General features: G+C 32.0%; 1 protein-coding gene across 4 annotated transcripts in view; it reads right to left on the bottom strand.

Moving 5' to 3' along the window:
- Window positions 1-12633, bottom strand: part of LOC140435189 (uncharacterized) — a 1123409-nt gene that overhangs the window by 621919 nt on the left and 488857 nt on the right. The gene's annotated exons all lie outside the window — the stretch shown is intronic.

Raw genomic sequence — 12633 nt, 5'->3', positions numbered from 1 at the left:
TCTTCATTCAGTATCTGTTCCTAATCTATACTGATTTGTAGCAGTATAGTAATAAAACCTTATTTGTTTTAGTCATTCTTCATAATTCGCATCACTATATTAAAATAGGTCTGAAGTTGTTCTTTATTTCTTCAGTGGCTTTATTATTAACTGTGATTATTGATCCAATATATTTAAAGTCTTCCATACTTTAAAAAACGTAGTTGTTGACTTTAATGTTTTATCTAAATTCATTGAATTGGTCTCTTCTGTGTATTTGCTTGTATTTGGTTTTCACCTCGTTGATTTTAAGTAAAACTTTTTTCATGCTCTCTGGACTTTGTTGAAGATGTCGTTTAGGAACGGGAGAGAATTTCCTATGAAATCTATATCATAAGCATCATTCTAGGAGCTGCTTTGTTAATTGACCGTTAATGGATTACGTGTTAAAAGGACGTTATTTCTATTTTGGTAAGCTGTTCGTTCATTTTTGATTTATTTGAATCGAGAATCTGTATTTTATTAGATCTCTGGTTTATTTATTTGTTTCCTGTATCGTTATTACAAGGAGTTTGCTGGATACCGAAATAGGGAATCCAGTGGTACGTACATGATCTTTTGATTACCAACATTAGAAAATTTGTCTTACTGTAAAATCGTGATGATTTTACTAGAAAATATAATGTTGTTTAATAATAATGAAGTTGTTTTGCTTTGCCTTCTCCATCGAGGTCGCAGTGAGACTGCTATCGTTATACCTTCTGGTATTTAATATTTTGCCGGTCAAGCAACAATTCCAAGAGTTATTAACTTGGTACTGATATCTCTGCTTCCCGATTTTAGCAAGCCATTACAACTGCTACATTCATGCTTTCTATTATCCAACGACCAGCCAGACGATTATATATAATAGCCAAGGAAGGTTTTGGCAATTTAATAGGTTTTTTGTGTGTTAGAATATAATTTCTCCAAAAAAGTAAAGATTATCTATCCGCTATCCGGATTTAATCCATCGATTAAATATTAGAATACTATTGAGTAATGCTATTACATACCAGCAAAAAAAAACGGTATAATAGTCAGTAACGAGAAAACCAGATAAATGTTCATTAAAAGACAAAAGAGACGATGTAGAATAGGGCATATAACGTAACAATAGACCCATATAATTTTGAAAGGTTTGAAAATTTAAATCCAGAAGTGTAATACAAACTACTAAAATCAGGATATAAAAAAACAATGTAAGTAAAACTCACAAGAAAAGCCCCAGAAATGTTTTACGACCGGGAACTAATGCTAAGGTCAAACAGGAAAATAAAGATTGGATTTAATTTTTTTGCTTAAAACTTAGCATTGCCAGCTTGTATTCTGTTATTCTCTTTTGTAGTGTTTTTGTTAAAAGTGCTCTTAAATCCCAACTATTTAGGCTGATGAACCATTTTAAAGTTGTACTGGTCTATTAAAATATTATGTCCTATTCTGTTTCGTAGTGCTCTTCTTATGATAGCCATATATTTTTTTTATTATCGTTGATTTGGAGGACCCTTTTCTGCGCTTTTTCTATTGAATGTATTAATGTTTTTTTGTTACTAATAATTATACTCGCTACTATATTAAACTCATCCTCGAAAGTCCGTATACTCTGAAGACCTTGATTATTAAACTGTGAGATTTTCTGTATTAGCTTTCAGGGCGATGCTTTCCAAAACGATCGTAAACACGATTGGAGATACGGCATCTTCCTGTTTGAGGTAACTGTACATTTGAAAGTAAGTTGACAGTTATTTCCTTAGGTATGCCTAGTTCTTCCATAGCATTTTAGTTACAATCTTATAATTATATCATATGTTTGTTTAAAATCTATAAATAACTAGCTTAATGTTTTTTTATTCCCATTTCATTTCCCATAACATTTTTCATTAAGTATATAATGTTCCTAACTTCACATTAATCTTTCCTGATTTCACATTTGTGGTTGCTGTATGTCAAAGAAGACACCATTTTCCATAGCGGGTGCTATGATTCCAATGGGATAAAGTACAACCTACATATTTATTGCCAAAATTACTTTGCTGCTGTATCGAGTACCGTTTACTGGTATATGAATTTTGTTACGAATTTATCTTGTGTGCTGAACTCTATCAAATCTTTTACCGCGAATTGAAAAGCACCTTTATTTATAACATTTATTTTTAACGTTCTGTGGAATATTTTACGTTTATCTAAATAAGTATTTACTATAGTGTATAATAGTTGTAATTTTATTTTACTATTTGTATCTATATAGGTATAATTTATAATATATGAATTGTCTTATATTATACAAAATCATCCTATTTGTGTAAAGTGATATTTATGTGGCAATTAGTTGTAAAGTCATTAGTCTGTCCTGTCGTATCAAATTTTCCTGATAATTTTTGTAGACAAGCGGTTTAGTTTATGTAATATAATATCCCCAATTGTTCTCATAATATTTAGGTTTCAAAACAGCTGTTACCTACGCTAATTCATTCACCTTTTTAAAGCACTTTGTCCAGTTTTCTGTAAAGCATATTTATTTTACTTGTAGATTACTCCTTGTTAAAATTAATTTCTTAGGTAAGCCTTGTTCGGCATTAGTATTCTATGGTTTCATTCTTATGATTATATCATGTGTTTGTTTAAAATCTATAAATAACTAGTTTAATGTTTAATGTTTTAACTGCCTAATAGTGAATAATTGATCAACGATTTATTAAGTTGTTCTAATTCCACACTAATGGTCTCCTATTTGATAGTTCACCTATTCACTCAATCGTTCCAGGTGTATTAGAAAAAATACTGTATATCCTAATTATTAATATATAGCTTATATATAGCTTTTACCGCTACAGTTTGTGCAGTACATTTTATCATCACTTTTGTGTATGGGTATACTTTTCAGCAAGTTGGTACTTGCTCTTACTTCTAAATTGACAGATCAGCTGTTTAACTGCCTGTACTGAACTTTCTTTTTCATTTTGCAAATATATATAAAAATTAATAAAAACCACTCTGACATACCGTTGATTGAAATATTGGATACCCTATACTATTTATTCAACGGAAATACTAAGATCACACGGGGAGAATATTATGGGTTATTTCTGGTTTGGTCAAAATTTACACTGAAATTAGTAACAAGAGAGTGCGCTCACTTCCACATGTTGAAATTGATATATAGTACCAACAGATGCTAGTCATATACCACCAGCACTAATAAAATGGAAACTATCAAATTAATGTAAATTTCATTTAATTTCATTTAAGGAAACACACCTCAAAAATATTGAAAATAAATTAAAAATAGCTTAAGCGTTATAAAAGTAACAGAGCAGCAAAGCTCACAGCATGAGAATAGTGCCTCGTACTTTTATATAGAAATTTGTTGACAGACAAATATTTATTTTTTTATATACTAGGTTCTAAAAAAAGTGTACTCAAAACAAATAAATATTATCTAACAAGTGTTTTATTCCAGTTTCATATGAAAGCACCAGATATTAGATATTATAAATTTCGTCATAGGTGCAAATTTGAAATGAAAACCAAATGATAGAGCATATAGTGAAATATAAATATCTTAGCCCTCTATTGCCCGACTTTTTTGTAAACTTTTTTGTTTATAAAATGTTTTAATTTGTATATGTGCTCAAATATCCATTTACAACAACTATTAATTTTTTTAGATTTTTTAAATTTCGTTTGGGGAGAGTTTTGGGAGTGTTTACCAAAAACTAACGAATTAAGTTTTATACTTATTTATTATGCAATTCAAAAAAACAAATATTTGTAGTTGTAAAACATAAAGCAACTTTACATTTATCGCACATTACTTTAGAAGTATTACAGCATCCTGGTTTTTCGCATCTTCCCTTTTTTTCAGAAATTACTGGCCAGTGAAGGGTTTGGTCAAGCCTAACTTCCTTTGGTAGGACAATAGCAGTAGATCCTCTCCTCTGTTTTTTTACAATTTCGTTCTCAATTTCACTGAGCCTGGGACGTCCTTTGTTTTTGATCTGGTCATTGCTTGCTAACAGTACGCTACATAAGTGGTACTTAAACTGTAACAAAGGCAACTTCTTTTTAATTTCAAAGTAATTACAATCACGACAGCAAGGGTAATCACAATCACGAGGATGCAACAACCAGCTGTTAACAACAGCTAAATCCAGAAGGTGAAAAAATATTTTTAGATAACACTTTTTAGATCTTATGTCTGTTCGGTAAAAAGCAATTAGTGAATCCATAAGATCGACACCTCCAATAAATTTATTATAAAATTGCACTGAATTTGGACAGCATACAATAATTCTTGATTTTTGTTTCTTATTCCACATCTTGACTAACGAAGTAGGCTCAGAACCAACAAATGTACTAAGCAAATGAACCGGTTTATTATCGTACCACTTTAACGCTGTTTGTCTTATGCCATCTACTGTAGCGTGCTTTTCTTCTACAGTACCTCTGCTCTGTTTCTTTATATTCTTGTCATCAGAAAAATGGCAATAAGGCAATCTGTTTGGAAGAACAGTTCCCAAACATTGCAGTTCACGTTTTTCCATTTCAATCTGCAACTGAATGCTATTGAACCAGTTGTCAAAATATACTTTATAGTATTTGTTTGGTTTGACTATCTCACACAATCTTATTACTACATTACCGCTGGTGTCTACATTAGGCAAATGAAGAGGATGTTTAACAGTTCCTGTATATAATTCCCAGTTATAAACAATACCGTTGCTATCACACAAAACAAATGCCTTGTATCCCCATTTTTTGGGTTTGTTCTTCATATATTGTTTTAAAGAATGTGCCTCTTTGAATGGTATCATTTGTTCATCAATACACAATTTTTCACTCATTGGAATACTTTGAAAATTTTAAAATAGACCGTTGATGAATGGTCTAATTTTGTATAACTTATCATTATTGTTGACCATATTTTCGTTATTATTGAAATGCATTTTAGTTTTTATTTCTTCCCAGCGATTCCTAGATATAGTATCGACTATTTAAGCAACACGTGTTTCCTTTTGCCAAAATGATCTTGTCCTTGGCAAGCCATATATTGACATCAGTAGAACATATCCAATAAATTGGTTTAATTCTGCTAGTGTCATATTCAATGGTTTATTTATATTCTTTTGCAGTGCATACAAATTACTTTGTTCTACTATGTTTTCCAGCATATTGGTAGATATCATCTTTTTAAAATAATGTAGAGGGGATTCCGGTTCTAATAATTTGCATGTTGGTGAATTACCTTTCCATTCTGGAATTGGAAATACTGTTCGGAAACCACTCTTCCACTGAATGTTTTTTACGATCATTTTTGACCTTTTGAGCACATTTTGTTCAGTGTGTTTTTCTGTTTTATCGGTATCGCCCTCATCTTCATCTTGGTCCAAATCTAAATTGGTATCCTGGTCTAAATTTGCTTCGTACAAATCATCTTCATTTTCCATTTTATTTGATCCTGGATCGATTGATATCTGAGTACCTCGAAAATTCATTATCACTTTCTTATTATCTAAGCAACATACCTGTTTTTTATCACAGTACTGAAACAACACAATAAAATAAACAAATGTCAACGGTAATCAATATCTAAATGCTGATATAATGCCTCTGTATGTATTTTAAAATATATTGTACACAATTTATAACAATAAATCACGATCGAAAATACAAACTAATAAGGCAGTCATGTCCATTTGACATACTGTTAAACATTTCCATATAGGTTTTGTCATAGGTTCATCGAGTGTATTAAAATGTATAACCAAATGTTGCCTGAAATTAACAGAGGGCATACTAGAGTCGTAAATTGTTTTAAAAAAGTTTTCTGCATCAAAAACTCCTTTGTTGCCTTGAGTACACACGGGGCTATAGAGGGTTAAAATAGCTGTATTGAGCGAGGATAAGGTTATTGATGAGGAAAAAAAGACCTATCGCTGAGGAAGTGAGAAAGTAATTGGCAAACACAAAGAGCACTTTAATTACATTAAATGAAATATGCATTACAATCTATCATGACACACATATCTTGATACACATGAAACAAGACAATTAATAAACACGTTAAGAGAATCTTAAGAAATAATAACCAAAATTTAATTTTTAGTACACAAAAAAAATAATGATAAACAGAAGATACAAAAATTAAAAAAACGTTATCCCCTTATTGTACGCAAGAGAGATACCTCTAGGAAAAATCAAAACGATCGAAAATATATACCAAAACAACACAATAAAAGTAAAAGTAGAAGAAGAACTAACCGACCCTATTAAAGGTGACAATGGGATAAGACAGGGATATTACCTGAGTCCTCTATTATTCAACCTGATTATGGATGAAATAATAAAAAATAAGAATTAAAAAGGGATACAAATGGAAGAAAAACAAATTAAAATAATCTGCTGTGCAGACGACGCAATACTACTCTTTCACAGTGAAAATGATTTACAACGTATGCTGCACCAATTTCATATAACCGCCAGAAAATTTAACATGTTAATTTCCCCAAAAGAGACAAAATGCATGGTTACAAGAGCAAATTTACTAAGATGTTAATTGGAGCTGGAAGGTCATATAATAGAACAAGTGTTAGAGCTTAAATATCTAGGCATCACATTATCTAGCTACGGAAAGCTCGAAACTAAAGTGGAAGACCCAGTGAATAGAGCAAACAGAGCCACAGGCTGCCTAAATGAAACATTATGAAGAAATAAAAATATCGGAAAAGAAACGAAAGGCAGAATTTACAAAACAGTCATCAGACCAATAATGACATACGCGGCAGAAACAAGATCTGACACAGAGATGACCAAAAAGATATGAAACAGCAGAGATGAAAACACTTAGAAAAATTGATGGTAAGACACTATGGGACAGAGCTAGAAGTACAGATATACGACGTAGACGCAAGGTGAAGAACATCAAGAAATGGAAGAGTAGAATGAAACGATCGTATAAGCCGAATGACAACAAATCAAACAATAAAGACGGCAAGAGACGGTTAACCCATAAGAAGACGATCAGTAGGACGACCACGAAAACAATGGAAAGGCAACTTACTGGAGGCACATTGAAAAACAGACAGAGTTATGTCTATATAAAACGAAAAAGTAGAAGAAGAAGAAGATACATAGGATAAACATTAAAATAGTTGCAAGAAAGATAAAATAAATCAGTCATATTAATGTAGAATATCAGAGGACAGAGTGTTTAGAGAAAATAATGAATGTCATATTAATGTAGAATAGCAGAGGACAGAGTATTTGTCATAGCTTTGGACAAGTGCCCAATTGAAAAAAGAACACAGATCGTTTAAAAAAGACGGAACTCTAGAAAGAAAATAGAATAGATTTAAAAAAATAAAAGCATAAACATGTCTTTTTCTACTTTTTTAATATTGAAGATACGTAAGTAGAACATTGAATTAAAATGTAACCTTTGATATTTGTGATAAACCCATCACCTGAACAGTGGCGCCGATGTATGTAGTTAAGATTGTTTACAATTATTTTAACTGTTTATTTTTTTATTATCTATATATGAGTTGTGACAGATATCACAAACTTATTTATTTTCCACAAAGAGGCTCTTTAGAACCTAAAATTATTACTATACAAATCTGATTCGACATATCTTCAAAAAGTAATACACGGCATGTAAAATTTAAATTTTTAATAAAAAGTAAAAGATTACGCATTACTTATGGGGTTTAAAAAACGAGCCTTTAGGTAGATTGAAGTACTAATAAGACCACCGCAATCGGGCATACCCCGGGTAATGATTAATTAATTAATCGGCTAATTCTTCAGTCACCCCCTTAATATGATTTTGTCAAATTGGTCCTTTTTAGAACCAACTATTCTAATAACATATATCTATAACTGTTAAGGGGGTAAATCTAAAAATCAAGAAAGTTTACTTTACTTAAACTTATCAGACATATGAGCTAAACACGAATCTGACTAATTTCTAGTACAAGAAACACATATAGGGCCTAACCTAGGGTATTTGGTATATAGCTGATCGCTGAAAACCACATTATAGATATAGACATATTATTTCTATCGGAAAAAAAGCAAAGAATAACTCAAAGTAAAAAAGGACAAAACCAGTCAGCTGAGAGAACCTTTTAACGATTTTGAGCTTGGATCCACCATCTATATATTTAATGAAAAATAATACAAATACCGACATTGAGGACCTGAGCACAAAGCTTATTACGACATCTGGACCAAAAACACTACAATGGCTTATCCAGATGATGAACAACTGTATTCAAATTAGGAGATACCCAAAGTCTAGAGACATGCCAAAGTTGTTACCTTGCTTAAACCTGGCAAAAACTCCAACGACCACAAAAACTATCGGCCAATATCTTTATTTTGTCAGCTATTCAAAGTGATGTACATCACAAATACTAAATCAAAGATGGGTACGAAAAATATCGGGTATCAGTGGTGGTATTTTTCAATCTAAATGCCGCTTACGACACCTTAACTTACAGAATATTTTTTGAAAAACTATATGGTATCCCCTTAGATAACAAACTCACTTATAATTTCTGCGTATGCCTACACAAGAGAATATTTTTTATATCACTCAATGGTAAAAATAGCAGATGAAGAACGGTCTCGCTTGGGGTAGCATAAAGGCACCTACACTGTATAACATTTACACAAACAAATGATCCATACCGGTAGATACTAAGACTTCTATTATATAGACGATACACCTATTATTGCACAATAAAAATAAACTATGAATCAATTTTTAGCCAAAACCCCTAAAAAGCTCGTGTGTGTTCCTTCAATTTCCCTAACATAGACGCCTTCACAAAACTGAACATCCAATAATGTCATGAAATTGTTGAACGTAGACTCCCTATAAATTCCTTGAAAATAGTTTGTATCGCACGGGGTCAGTCACAGATTATTGTTTAAAACTAAAAGGTAAATTGAGGACCAGAAATAATATTGTTCGCAAGCTTGTCAGCTAAAAATGAGGTGCACATCCTTCCGCCCTTAAAACATAGACGCTTGCACTATATGCATCTGCTGCCGAATATACCTTGTTAGAAAAATTATTATATTATTATGTTAGATATATTTATTTTGAGATAAACTTTTATCGAGATATCATATGTTGTACATAAATAAGACCAGAACTAAAATAATAAAAAAGCTTTATACAAGATATCGCAGAAGATTGGATGAAATAAAATTAGTTTTTATTAATCGGATGCTTACATAAAACGTACAAAGACATACTCACGTAAACAAAATATATTACGAAATTTTTGTAATTAAAAAAAACATCGAGTTTGGCATTGAACTAATAAAATTATATTAAATAAAAGAACAACATTTTTAAAAATGCAGACAAAATAAAATTTCCTATGCAACCGAATATTACATTAAATAATAAGCCCAAATCCTTTTGTATCTATATACCTGTTTTTAAAGAACCAGTTACCTTTCAGTACGTAGTTATATCAGGTAATAAGATATCCTCTGTTACTCGGTGTAATGCGTATTAGATTACACTGTCTACGAACAGTAGATAAAAATAAGGAGCCCATATGAACCGTTCAGGGTATATGTTGAAAATATACGGTATAATCACACAGTTGCCAAACTCTCAGAGCTTACTTAAACCGATAAACGTATGGTTCAAATATACATTGAAGAAGATCTGTACGACCCCTATAATATATACACGTGAACTAAACGATATACATTTATGATACAGGGGTATTTACGGGCTCCAAAAAATTTTTATAAATTATTAAACTCTACATGTTGACGAATTGACAGAACCAATATTATGGAATGGTCAAGTGAGCTCCGTATATCGGTATCCACTTGACCACGGAGCTCAATTGAACCTGAATTTTAACATGGGCGGAGTCCACTTTATGCCGTAGATATATATATATATATATATATATATATATATATATATATATATATATAGATCACGACATTGTTTTATTGACCATACAACACAATGGCAATTGCTGTGAACCGCAAATTCAAAACTTCTTACTGGAGGCTATTAAACAATGCTAGGAAGAACTTTTTACTGCGACATGTATCTGCAGTACACCCTTAAAAACGTTTTTTTTTCATTCTTTACGTAGAGAAAAGGCGTTAAAATGAAAATAAAATATTACATTTTATTTCAATTTGAATTCCACCATTGTTCTACACGTGTTTTGAGTTATTCAACTCTCATTAGCAACACTTGTGGAAGTTCAAACTGAAATTAAATGCAGTCTAGTATTTGGCCATTATAGACTGCTACTTTCAAGTAATCGAACTGTCCAACTATTTCGAAATTATAATCATGGGTTAGACTATATGTCATAGAAACTATTCCTAATGATTCCGATTTAACCTAAGCACCGTATATTTTGTTTTTTCCTCATTTATCGCTAATCCACGCTCACTGGGTTCTCCCTTTTCATGTCAGCTGGTCTTCCGATAATTATTCTTCTGGATATATTAAATCTTAAGTGTGGATATTACTTTATCGTAAAATTTTCTCCAAGATTAAATTGAGAAATATATTGGTTAATGCCATTGTTGATCTTATTTGTCCGAGGCATGTAATTATACCGTAAGTGTCTCGAATAGAGAGCTGGTCTACTTTCAAGCCAGTGGCTCTCGTCCGCGTCCCCACTATCCAGCGCCAGCGGTTGTAGACATGTGTAAACACACCGTTTCAGTAGCTGGCGTATATTTTTTCAAAAGTAATATGACACTGACAATATTAAAAAACGACTGACTTTACTAAGTAGGAACTGGCGTGCCAGTGAGACAAGCGCCAGCTAATGGATACGTGTAAACATGCCTGTCCAGCGCTGTTCTAGTCAAGCACTGGCATGCCAGTGAGGCTGGTGCCAGTTACTGAATACATGTAAACCTGGCTCAAAGCTCACTGACTTATTGGCACAGAGTATAAATTTTGTTAAGCATATGTTAATAATATTTATTCATTTTTCTAATTTTTTTATAAATTTTACGTAATAGATGTCTCTTTTCATTTTTATAAGGTCCTAGTTTTATGTTATGGTAGATTCGCTGCCGTTTTATTTTTTGATAAAGGTTCCTGTTTGTTGTGTTTTTAATATAGCTCAATTTCTGTTTCAAGAACAACCTTTTTTTCTTTTCTTTACATCTTTTCTATAAATTGTTTCATTTACTTAATCCCATATTGTTGTTTGGTTTATATATTATCTAAATATATTTTTACATTTATACAGATCGTTTAATTAGTTGTAGGTGTTACTTGTACAATTTGAATTTTGACCACGAAATGATCTGAATTTGCTCCACTGAACGTTCAATTATCTTTTATACCTTTTATATGTTTATTTTTTGTCTATTGCACTTATTATCTGCTTTTCTGTCAATATTCAGAGTCTTTTATAAATTTTTTTGTGCTTGAAGTAAGGATTTATGATTCGCATATTACTTTTGACGGCAAAAGCTCCAAAATTCTTACTAAAATTGCGTATAAAATTTAGTTTGTACGTCTTTAAAGCGTTTTCAGGATGTTAATAACGACCTAAAAAAATTTTAATCAATTATTTGTTTCAGGTACAATGGTCGGCATTACCAATGGACAATTTTTCGCATGGGCATCCCCATTCATGGTAAAAATAGTTAACGACAAAGTTAATTACAACATCACAGAAGAACAGGCATCTTATTTTAATATAATTCATCCAATATTCACCGTTCTCATCTGTCCCTTCTCCCCTAAACTTATTGATAATCTCGGTCGTAAGAAGACAATATTGCTGATTACAGTGCTACAAATAGCCAGCTGGCTGTGTGCTGCATTTACCAAGGATGTTTACCTGTTTTACGTCTCAAGAGCCTTCGCAGGAATTGCCGATGGAATATTCTTTGCAGCTCTACCTCCTTATATCGAAGAAATAACAACACCTGCAGTAAGAGGAAAGTGGGGAAATCTTCTTTCAGGCTCTTACTTCATAGGAGAGTTTTTAATTAACATCATAGGCAATTACTTTGAGTCATTAACAGCTCTTACATATGTTTGCCATTGCCTATTATATTCTTTATTTTGTTTTCAATGCTACCGGAATCTCCTTATTTTCTAATAATTAAGGGCAAAGAAGAGGAAGCCCAAAAGTCCTTAATCTATTTTAGAGGAGACAAAAATAATGACCAAAATTTAAATCAACTTAAACACGATGTTCAGCGACAAATGTCAGAATCAAGAACATGGATGGACTTGTTTAAAATAAAAAGTAATAGAAAGGCTTTATTATCAACAGTGTTATAAAAACAACAAGTTATATTAACATTAGTTTACTTTTAGTTTTTACAAATATTGGCTTGAATCTTATGTGACAGACTGTACTTCCTGCCTACAAAATATTTGTCTCATAAATACCTTATAACGGCCTTGGGTTGTAACCACCGACGCCGGCCTGTCGACACTTTTGGATAAAATTTGTTTCCAGCAGAAACAATCGCAGATGTGATTGTGTTCTCAACTTGGAAGCCGAATGTGCGGCTGTATGCGGTACACGGTACGCTAACGCAATCTCTTGCAACCTCTCAAAAAATGCAGTGAAATGTACA

The sequence above is a fragment of the Diabrotica undecimpunctata genome, chromosome 2, assembly GCF_040954645.1.
Source record: "Diabrotica undecimpunctata isolate CICGRU chromosome 2, icDiaUnde3, whole genome shotgun sequence".
Taxonomy (NCBI): domain Eukaryota; kingdom Metazoa; phylum Arthropoda; class Insecta; order Coleoptera; family Chrysomelidae; genus Diabrotica; species Diabrotica undecimpunctata.
The sequence above is the reverse complement of the archived record's forward strand: the minus strand, read 5'-3'. Positions and strand labels throughout refer to the sequence as shown.